Here is an 11769-nt window from a genome sequence, read left to right on the forward strand (position 1 = left end):
CAATCCTGTGTCTGTGGAGCTGGGAGGGAACTCGATGAGAGCAATCAAATTAGGGGCTTTGGGAGGCCGAGGCAGGTGGATCACCTGAGGTCAGGAGTTTGAGACCAGCCTGGCTAACATGGTGAAACTCCATCTCAACCAAAAAGACAAAAAAATTAGCCAGGCGGGGTGTGGGTGCCTGTAATCCCAGATACTCGGGAGGCTGAGGCAGGAGAATCACTTGAACCCGGGAGGCAGAGGTTGCAGTGAACTGAGATCACGCCATTGCACTCCAGCCTAGGCAACAAATGCAAAACTCTGTTTAAAAAAAAAAAAAAAAAAAAAAATTAGCAGGCAGCCTGGTGGAAATGAATCAAAGTGGATTCGTTCCTGCTTTTTCTAAGGACCAGTTGCTTCTCAGTATCAATTCCAACTGAACCACACTGTCTGAAGTGACCTGACCAGCCAAATACCACTGGCTTGTCCTGTCTGGTCTCCACCCCCAAATCTGGGCCTGGGAATTGCATGGACTTTGGTCTTGGAGGGCTCAGCTAGGCCCCAAAACTGCTCAGAACTTCTCCCAGCTTGGAAAGCCCCAGCCTAAGAGGGAAACTCAACCAGAGGAACTTTCACGTCAAATCTAGAAAGCTCACTTCTGCCTAGGAGGGATGTGGTGGAGGGGCCTGGGCCAGCCTGCTGTGCTGTTAGGGCCCCCACAGCAAGTCCGTGGAAGGCCGCATTTTTTGGTAATAGGCTCATGTGAGGGGTTGCAGCATCCTTCATCTTAGGCACACCTGCCTGATGCGTTGGGGCTGAGCTGCTCTGCTTTCAGCCCTTCTCAAAAATGTGCCCACACTAAATTTTCAAAACAAAAGCAGATGCTTTAACAACAACGAGGCCTCGTATACCTATTTCCCAGATGACCAGCTCCAAAAGTGACCTTGACAGAGCCCCCTCCTTGACTCTGAGAAAGGGACCTATGCATGCATAACACCCATCAATGGTGCAGAGCAATAGAAAAGTGCAAGGTGACAGGGAGAAGAGCTGGAGGAGTTCAGAGAATGCCAGCCCAGGGTGGGCACTGGCTGGGAGTTCTGCAATCGGGGTCAAGGGCTCCATCTTGGTAACCCTTCGGGCTCCAGCACAGGGGGTGGCCCACGAAAGGTGCTCCAGACACGTTTCTGCAGCCAGGAGGACGGCTGGTTCCACTCACGCAACGGAAGCCTCCTGTTCTGGGAGGGGCCTACAGGCGTGGCCCGGATGGGAGCCTTTGGGGCCCAAAGCTGGAGAGAGTCTGCCCTCTGCTGGCTGCCCGGGAGGGCCTGTCGGCGACTCATCCTCCTGTCCCTTGCACCACTAGCTGTCCTGCTCCGGGGCCACTGTCTTTCAGTGCAGCCCCACTGTGGGCAGGGCCCGGACGCACCTCCTGGGAGTAAGACCTGGGTAAAGGCAGGGGGCTGTAAGCCAGCTGCGGCCAGGCCAGGAAGCACTCACTGGACGGTGAAGGGCCAGGCAGGGTGGCGCAGCAAGGAAGGAGGAACACCAGGCAGGGGAGGCACGGCTGGAAGGAGAGTCGGCTGACGGGGAGAGGGCCCAGCATCCGCAAGCGCGGCGCTTGCGCCGTCCCTGGAGACACCAGGTGGTGCTATGGGGTCAGGGCAAAAGGCAGGCGCTGCCTTTCCGCGCACCCCACTCCCTCCTCCTCTCCCCGTGGACCCTGAGGACTCAGCTCCTGCGCAAGACAGCGCACGCGTGTAATTCCCGACGCTCACTTCTCCTTTGAGGGTTGGCGCGCTTCGGGGCCCTGTGGAATAGCAAACCCTGTGGAATTGACCCAAAGAGTCACCAAAGAGTGAGCAAGGACTTTTTTTTTTTTTTTTTTTTTTTTTTTTTTTTTTTTTTTTTTTTGCAGTGGCCGGAAAAAAAGACAGAAGTTTGCTCTAGTTTTTTGTATTTTTTAGGGCAATGGTGGTCTCATCTCGGCTCCACCCGTCTCGGCCTCCCAAAGTGCTGGGATTAACCTCTGCCTCCCGAGTTTGTTCAATGGTGCGATCTCTCACCGCAACCTCTCCTGCCTCAGCCTCTGAGTAGCTGGGATTACAGGCATAAACCACACCGCCCGGCTAATTTTTGTACTTTTTTTGGTAGAGACGGGGTTTCTCCATGTTGGTCATGGCTGGTTGGTCTCGAACTCACGACCTCAGGTGATCCGCCCATCTCGGCCTCTCAAAGTGGTGGGATTACAGGCATGAGCCACCGCGCCCGGCCGGGGTGAGCAAGGTCTTTATGTCCACTTGGGTATTTCTTTTCTCCCTTCTGTCATTTCCGAGCAAAGTGTCTAGGGCGACCTCTGGAGAATGTATTTGGTGGGAGCTATGCCCAGCTGCAGGAGCGGTGGAGCCCTGGGCTTTTTAGGATATGATAGGAAACAGCTGCCCCTCCCGATGGGCGGCAGGCCCAGCCTCCTCGGACTGCCCTTCTCCAGGAGCCTTAGCAAATTGTCTGGGTCACCTGAGAGGCTGGGGAGGGACAGGAAGATCCTGAGGCCGACTGGAGAGGTGAGGATAGAGATCTTGGGGAGAGGAGGTTGGGGGGTGTTAGAGCTGCTATTAAGTGTGGGAGTGATCCCAGAATCAAGGGCCACAGAAATTATTCGAGGTGGGGCACCCAATCGCTTCTCGGCCTTTGGCTAAGATCAAGTGAGGGGGCCACCCAGCGAGGCACGATCCACCGACTTAGATCAGTGGAGGTGAGTGTGGCGGAATGAGGGACGCAGAGATTAACTACTAGAAGGTCCGGCCCTTCCCCCGCCTCGCCCCCGTGCCACGCCCGGCCCTGGCCCCGCCTCCAAGCCCAGCCTTTATTCTGAGACTCATTGGGGAAGCCTTTAAAAATGGTTCCCAGCCTCACCCCTAGAGATTCTGATTCGGTTGGCCTGGGTGGGGCCTGGGAATCTGTATTCGACAAGCTCCTCAGGTGATTCTCTGACACTCGCCCGGGCTCAGCCGGGCTTGAGAAACTGCGGACCAGCCCAGCCTCCCAGCAGGTGCCGACCTCCACCCGGCAGCTCAACCTCAACCACTTAGTTGCCGACAGCTCCGCGCCCCGCCCCGCCCCGCCGCGCAGCTGGGGTTGCCTCTGAACAGTTCTAATGATTAGAGAGGACTTCCTGGAACTTCCTATTTCTGTCCCCTAGAGTCATCCAGAACAGGTCTAATCCCTCTCCTGCATGAGAGCGCTTCAGAGATTTGAAGACAGCTGTCGGCTGCCTGAGTCCGCCCCTCCCCACTAGAGATCCCGTGGCCTTTCAGCGCTTCCTGATGGAGGCACCAGGCAGTCCAGCGAGTCCAGTGAAGGAGGAAAAACACAGCCAGGGGTTGGGTGCCGTCCAGTGGCCAGAGAAACAAACTGGGGACTTGCAATAGGTCAAAGGGATAGAACAGAGGCAGCTCCCCCTGGGAAACAAACGCCTGTCTCCTGCCTTTCTAGGGTACAACTTCCTCCAACCCAGTCTTCTTTTGGACATTTTGGAAACATTATTCATCCAACTTGTGTGCTTACTATATGCTATAGACTGTTTGAAGATCTTTAATGTATTAACTCACTTAATTCTCACATTACTCATCCATCTTGTGTGCTTAATATATGATATCGACTATTTGAAGACCTTAAATGTATTACCTCATTTCATTCTCACAATGTCCCCATGAAGTAGGTGCTGTCATTTTACCCACTTATAAATGATCAAACTGAAGCCAAGAACCAAAGAACAATTCAACAACCGTCTCAAGGTCAAATTGAGCAGGATATAAATGCAGGCAGCTGGGTTCAGGTCCCATCCCTGCAGGGCCATACCTAACATCCCTGCCTTAAGAAGAAACAGTTATGTACTGGGGGTATGAGGCCTGGTGCTGAAATGGTGAGTTAGGACCATTGCAATAGCTAACAGTTATTGAGCACATACTATGTGCCTGGCACTGGTCTAGATGTTTTCTTATTTGATCCTCATATAAGCACTAGGAGGTAATTATATTATCCCTTTATTATATAAGAGGAAACTGAGATTCAGTGAATTTTAAAGAGACTTACTTAAGTCCCTGGCAAGTGGTGGAGCCAGGATTGGAACCAGCTGTGTGACTCTGGGCCTGCCTCCTCCCCTCTGGGTGTCGGCTCCTCATTTGTGAAGTGAAGACGTTGGCCTAAATTAGTTCTGGGGAAATGCTTCTCAAGCTTTAATGTGCATATGAATCTCCTGGGGATCTTGTTAAAATGCAGATTCTAGTTCAGTAGTTTTGGGTGGGGCCTGAGATTGGACATCTCTCACAAGCTCCCGGGGAGGTGGTGCTGATGTTGCTGATCCTGGGACCACACTTGAACAGCCAAGCTTCAGGGAATCCACCCAACTCTGATGTCCCGAGTTTATGGGCCTAGGAAGACTCACCCTAAAGGCCATGAAAATTCAGGAAGCAGATTATCACGAATAAAGCCCTTAGTGGGCATTTTCCATGCCTGAACAAGCCCTTGGTGCCTTTTCAAAAGCACCTGTTCCTGAGCCTTCTATATTTCCACCCTGTTGACCTCAACCTGACTCTTCCAGAGAGTTCAAGGGCTTGGTCCCAGGCCAAGGGGGACTGTTGCTACCTACTGGAGGAGTGAAGAGGTATCTCTATGGCTCTGCCTTCTGGTGGTACCCAGCAGTCCCATGGCAACCACATTGTCTAGTCCTTTAAGGGATGTTCACAGATATTCCTGGGCACACAGTAATATCTACGTTTACATTTAGAGGTTACATTTGGCCCCATCCCTTGAATTTTGATGTGGCGATGTGGCTTGCTGTGGCCTCTAATTGAGACCAGAAGTGTCACTTCTGAGCAGATTTTTTTTTTTTTTTTTTTTTTTTTTTTTTTTTTTGAGATGGAGTTTCCCTCTTGTTGCCCAGGCTAGAGTGCAGTGGTGCAATCTTGGCTCACTGCAACCTCTGCCTCCCGGGTTTAATCGATTCTCCTGGCTCAGCCTCCCGAAGTAGCTGGGATTACAGGTGCCTGCCACCACACCCAGCTAATTTTTTGTATTTTTATTTGAGATGAGTTTCATCATGTTGGCCAGGCTGGTCTTGAACTCCTGACCTCAGGTGATCCACTTGCCTCGGCCTCCCAAAGTGCTGGGATTACAGGTGTGAGCCACCATGCCTGGTCATCTGAGCAGACTTCTTTAATAGACACGGTGTAAGTTTTCATGTCCCTTTTCTCTGTTGTGGAGAGTGTGGAAGTGGGTGTCGTGATGGAACCTCCAGCAACCTGGATATGTGTATATCTCAATGAGCAGAACCTCCCCTGCCAGCTCAAGTAGGACATACGGTATGAGTGGGATGACCTTTGCTGTGTTAAGCTATTGGGTTTGGAAGGGGTTTGTTAGCGCAGAATAACCTAGCCCATCCTGACTAGTACACATACCAATATTACCTTAGATAGGCCGAGTCAAGTATGGAGACCATGTTTCTACAAAGTCAGGATGGTGGCCTGTCGAAGAGCTAATGCTTAACTCTGGGATCTTCTTCAGTAGGAGGGAATATATTCTTGCAAAAGTAGAGCTGGATTCCTAAAGATGTGAACTTTTCCTCCCATTGTTTTGCTAGTCCCTGTTAAGTAGAGAACTCTGATTCACCCATTTGCCCTTGTGTCCCTAAAGTCTAGCCCAGGGCCTGGCTCACAGAATACTTAATTCTTAATTCACACACAACAGGATTTACTCTGAAGTTCCTTTCTATGAATCTTCCCGTAGATCACATTCAAGAATATGCCATGAGCCTTCCTCTCCTCTCTAAGTCCCTCCACACACCCCTCTGCCTTGAGCAATCTGTTGATTTCTCCTTGACCTAAGCCTCAGGCTGGACAACTCACAGCTTCCTTCCCCTGCCTGATCTTGACAATGACACTGTATAGGAGCTTCCCTGTTATCAAAGTCATACTCACGAATAATAATCTTTATAACTCTCATGATGAAACGTTTGAAAATCAGAGGCAAGTGGTAAAAAACTCATCCATGATCTCACCTCGAAGAAACTGCTGTTGACACTGTGACCTTTTCTTTCCTATTTTCCTCTATGCATTCCCCCTACCCCATAATTTTAGGGAGAGCCTATGAATGTCTCCACTTTAGGAGGAGAGGGAAAAGCCACCCACAAATGCAGAAAATGGCAGAGCTGGAAGGGGACTTATGAATCCTTCAACCAACTCCCTTACATTACCATTGAGAATGCTACTTTATACTAGTCTGGGTGCAGATGTGTGAAAAGTAAAAACAAATGTCTGGCAAGACCCAAACCAAGCTAAGTGATTGTTGTCTCTGGGGTTGGGGGACTAGCAGGATGGTGAAAAGATACTGTCATGTTTTAAATCTTTTGCAACAAAAATGTATTCAAGTATTATTGAATTTAAAGCAGATGATTATTACTAGAAGAAAAGAGAAAGTCACTTTTATGTCAAGGGTTTCATGGCTATTATTGGCATGTTGGTTGAGGCCACTAGTTTCCTGGGTATCAGTCAGTCTCCTCCTAGTGTCCTTGCCCCTTGGTCAAGTGTCCTCAAGGAAGAGATTCATTCCAGGGCAGCCCATTTTTTCCTACAACATGGGCACCCAGATGCCAAGATGGCATGGGAAAAGGGAAAATTCTGCAGGCCCCAACCTGAACCATGAGCCCACAAGTCCAATCTCTGTAAGACCCACGCTGGGATCAAATGCCTTCAAGCCCAGACTCAGCCCCATCAGAGAGGGGCAGTAGGTGCTCTCAAGACGAAAGGGATTCCTGGTGAATCAGGAAAGTTATTGGGCTGGAAAGTGATTAAAGGGCTGAGCGTGGGAGGGGATTTCCACTGAGAGAGCCAGGCCCAGGAGCAAGCCTGGGCGGGTCGGCTGCAGAGTTGCTGCCCACTTGAAGTCTGTCGCAATGGTGCCCATAAAACCCAAGTCATCAGAGACTTTAAACCTCGGTTGGGTTTTTCCTTCTGTTTCCCTTTAGAAAAACAGAGATCCGAGGAAACCCCAAAGCCCTGGAACAAACGGCTGTACATCAAAGGGGTGTGAACAGGTCAGGAGAAGTCTGAGGGAGAGGTCAGTCCGACTGAGTCTTCCAGCCCCCAGCTCCCAGGGAGAGGAGAGCAGTGAGGGACCTGTGGATTGGAGGGTGGGTGCAGAAGCCTGAAGGGAGAAGCAGGGTGGAGAGGAGCAGGGCTGCAAACAGACCCATTTTCATGCCCCATCTAGGTGAGGAGGCACTACCCGGCCTGAGGAATCCAGGGAACAGGTTGAGGAAGGAGTAGTGATGTTTTCTTTTCTTGCCTGTACAGGGGTTCCATAGCTCCCATAAACTAGCCAGGCTTCTTTTTTTTTTTCAAATATGCACTACATCTGCAAGATAGAACTTGACAGCTTTCATTTTACAGAAGAGGAAACTGAGATCAGAAAGGGGAAGTGACTGTGTAAGGTATCACCAAGCTTGGGCTAGGACACGGGTGCCCTGTCTCCTAGCTGAGTGCTCCTTCCCCTACACCAGTGGTTCTCACACGTGTGCATCAGAATCACCTGGAGGTCTTGTTAAAACATGGATTGCTGGGCTCCAAACCCAGGTCCGGGGTGGAGCCTAGAATTTGTATTTCTAACAAGTTCCCAGCTGATGCTGACGCTGCTAGCCTGAGACTACATTTTGAGAAACACTGCTCTAGACCCTTACTATCTAAAGTATGTTCTGTTGACTATCAGCATCAGTGTTACTTGGAAGCTTCTAGAAGTGCAGAATCTCAGGTCCTACTCTAGACCTATTCCACCAGAATCTGCGTTTGCAAGATCCCCAGGTGATGTGTTTGCACACTACAGTCTGAGACGTGCTGGTCTATACCACACACCTCTTTCTGGACTGGGAGTCAAATGGAGGCAGACTAGATGAGCCTTCCAACTCCGGTTGCCAGGGGATAATGGAATAGGAGCCCAGGGTCCTGTGGGGGAACCAACCCCCTTTTTATGTTCCCCAAGGTTGGGGAGTGGAGGACAGAACTACAGAGACAGGAGGAGTTGCATGCTCAGCTCTGGGTTTGCTCAGTTCTGGTGTACACACCCCACATCAGGAGGCTCTATGTGCCCACCTTGGGGAATCCTGGGAATGCCTGGAGGCCAACAACTGCCATTCAAGCCTCTAAATCAACCCCCGCTCTGAAGCCAGCCCTTGTGTTTGAAATTCTATTTCAAGAACATATGTAATACTTATGTGTTTATTTTGTTTTAAAAATATGCCTAATACATGAGTATGACATCGAAACCATATTGAAGCATGCTCATAAAATGACAGGCATTCTCACACTGCCCATCCTCATCCTGGACATTCCATAAGTAACTTATCACTGTGAATCCTGTTAGACATAACCTGTACAACAAAGATGGACTTCTGTTCATGTGTGGCCATGCTATATACCTTATTAACTTACTGTACTGTAATGTTTCCCCATGAAACAACATATTTCAGGCATCTCACCCTACCAAGCCCTGTGGATCTGTTTATTTTTAACTGCTGCACCGCATGAACGTTTCTGTACTGTGCAGTTACCTAGATTTTTAGAGAAGCAAAGCAGTCACAGGATTTTAAAAAGTCAAACAATACAGATTGGCAAACAACGAAAAAATAAAAGTCTCTTTCTTCCTCATCCTTACCCAGAGAGACTGTTAACAATTTATTTTAAATTGTTATTTGCTTTTCTAAACAGGGTCTTGCTCTGTTGCCCAGGCTGGAGTGCACTGGTGTGATCATAGCTCACTGTAGTGTCAAACTCCTGGGCTCAAGCCATCCTCCCACCTCAGACACCTGAGTAGCTGGGACTACAGGCATGTGCCCCACTATGGCTATTTTTAAAAAAATTTTTTGGAGAAACAAGATCTTACTATGTTGCCTAGGCTGGTCTCATACTCCTGGGCTCAAGCGATCCTCATGCCCTAACCTCCTAAGGTGCTGAGATTACAGGCAAACCATTTATTTTTGGTATTTAATTAAAATACTTAATTTTTGTAACAGGTTTGGATGTATAGTAAATTTGAGCACATAGAACAGAGTTCCTGTATACCTACCCTTCCTCCATAGTTTCTTCTATTATTAACATCTTGCATTAATGTGCTACTTTTTTTTTTTTTTTTTTTTTTTTTTTTTTTTTGAGACAGAGTCTTGTTCATGGCCCAGGCTGGAGTGCAGTGGCGCAATCTCGGCTCACTGCAAGCTCCGCCTCCCGGGCTCACACCATTCTCCTGCCTCAGCCTCCCAAGTACCTGGGACTACAGGCGCCCGCCACCTCGCCCGGCTAGTTTTTTGTAGTTTTTAGTAGAGACGGGGTTTCACCGTGTTAGCCAGGATGGTCTCGATCTCCTGACCTCGTGATCCGCCCGTCTCGGCCTCCCAAAGTGCTGGGATTACAGGCTTGAGCCACCGCGCCCGGCCTTAAGTTCACTCTTGTATGCTTCTGTAGGCTTTGACAGATGCATAATGTCACGTATCCACCATTATAGTATCATACAAAATAGTCTTGCCTCCCTACAAATCTCCTTTAACCATCTAGTGGTTTCCATTATTGTTTTAAATAATGCATTCTTTTTATTAGTTCATTAACTCTAGATTGCATTTATCGATTCCCAATAATGAGAGGAGGGGAAACTATTGCATTATCCTTTTCCACCTCCCAGTTTTTGTCATGTACATTGCCATTTCATTTTCTCATTCGATAATGATTCGTTCAGTTCCTACAGCGTATTAGGCAATGTTCCAGGTGCTGGAGCCATAGGGTAAAAAAAATAAATAGGCCAGGCGTGGTGGCTCATGCCTGTAATCTCAGCACTTTGGGAGGCTGAGGCAGGCGGATCACGAGGTCAGGAGATTGAGACCATCCTGGCTAACACAGTGAAACCCTGCCTCTACTAAAAATACAAAAAATTAGCCGGGCGAGGTGGCGGGCGCCTGTAGTCCCAGCTACTCAGGAGGCGAAGGCAGGAGAATGGGGTGAACCCAGGAGGCAGAGCTTGCAGTGAGCCGAGATGGCACCACTGCACTCCAGCCTGGGTGACAGAGCGAGACTCTGTCTCAAAACAAAAAAACAAACAAACAAAAAAACTCCCTGCTAGCATAGAGCCTACAAGTAAAGGAGATAGACAATAAATAAGAAAAATACAAAGCAGTGGATGCTAATTATGTGCCATAGAGGAAAAACTGAGCAGGGAGGGGATACAGCGTATGTATCTACGTCTACGGAAGGGGGTTGTGGCTTTAAACAGGGTGTTGGGAGAAGACCCTACTGAGAAGGTAATATGTGAACAGAGCTGAGTGTGGTGAAAAAATGAACCATTTGGTGATCTGAGGGAGAGGATTCCAGACAGTGAGGACAGCAGGTGCAAAGGCCCTGAGGAAAGAGGGTTGCCAAGTTCAAGGGATGGCGAGGACTGTGGCTGGAGCCAGGGAGAGAGGAAAGTACAGGAGGTAAGATCAGAAAGTGAAGGGCAGGTCTTAGAGGGCCTTGCAGGCAGCATCAATTACTTTGGCTTTACTCAGAATGAGGTGAGAAGGCTCTGGTGGCTTTTGAGCAAAGGAGTGATATCATCCTTAGTTTTAAAGTTTTTGCGGTGTTAATGTACATCTTGTTTTGTTAATAAATTGTCTTCAACACTTTTCTTTAGATTGAGTCTAAAAATTTATGATCACTAAACAGAATTTATATAAGATTAAGTAAATAGCCAGGCATGGTGACTCACGCCTGTAACCCCTACACTTTGGGAGGCTGAGGCTGGTGGATTGCCTGAGGCCAGGAGTTCGAGACCAGGCTGGCCAACATAGTGAACCCTCGTCTCTACTAAAAATACAAAAAATTAGCTGGGCATGATGGCAGGCGCCTGAAATCCCAGCTACTATGGAGGCTGAGGCAGGAGAATCACTTGAACCCGGGAGGCGGAAGTTGCAGTGAGCTGAGATTGCGCCATTGCACTCCAGCCTGAGCAACAAGAGCAAAACTCAATCTAAAAAAAAAAAAAAAAAAAAAAAAAAGATTAAGTAAATATAGAAAACAAAAGCTATGTTACTTTTTGCATCTCTCTGGGTCTCATTCTTGCCTCTATCCCACCTTATTGCCATCTTTCTTTCCACCTTGTCCTGGGTAGCCACCCAGAGGGACCCCTCCTCTCCACTTGGACTTCCTCCTTCTCACACAGCTGTGGAGGTGGTGTGGCTCAGCCCTAGCTAGAGCCATTTCCAGCACATTCTTCCCTGGGGCCATTTTGTAGTCTAGCCTGTTCCAGCTGGACTTAGATTTACTGACAGGGCAGATCCGCTTTCCCTTTGGGGTGGGCAGAGAGAGGAGCCAGCTCTGGGTTGCTACCAGGGGACATTTTGTCCATCAGCCCGATGTGGAGTTAACAAGTCAATAAGAATTGAGTAAGTGGTAGGGTGCAGTGGCTCATGCCTGTAGTCCCAGCACTTTGGGAGGCCAAGGTGGGCAGATCACGAGGTCAGGAGTTCAAGACCAGCCTGGCCAAAATGGTGAAACCCCATCTCTACTAAAAATACAAAAATTAGCCAGGCATGATGGCACATCCCTGTAATCCCAGCTACTTGGGAGGCTGAGGCAGGAGAATCACTTGAGTCCGCGAGGCAGAGGTTGCAGTGAGCTGAGATCACGCCGTTGCACTCCAGCCTGGTAATAAAGTGAGACTCCATCTCAAAAAAAAAAAAAAAAAGAGAATTGGGTAAATATCTCTAGGGCCCAGCACTGC

The 11769-nt window shown here is 48.9% G+C and overlaps 2 protein-coding genes across 2 annotated transcripts in view; both read right to left on the reverse strand.

Annotated features, from left to right (window-relative positions):
• Positions 1 to 11769, reverse strand: part of SHISA4 (shisa family member 4) — a 429323-nt gene that overhangs the window by 415971 nt on the left and 1583 nt on the right. The window lies entirely within an intron of this gene.
• The window catches only part of LOC126955360 (uncharacterized), a 98399-nt gene that overhangs the window by 54509 nt on the left and 32121 nt on the right, over positions 1 to 11769 (reverse strand). The gene's annotated exons all lie outside the window — the stretch shown is intronic.

Source organism: Macaca thibetana, chromosome 1 (genome assembly GCF_024542745.1).
Source record: "Macaca thibetana thibetana isolate TM-01 chromosome 1, ASM2454274v1, whole genome shotgun sequence".
Taxonomy (NCBI): Eukaryota; Metazoa; Chordata; class Mammalia; order Primates; family Cercopithecidae; genus Macaca; species Macaca thibetana.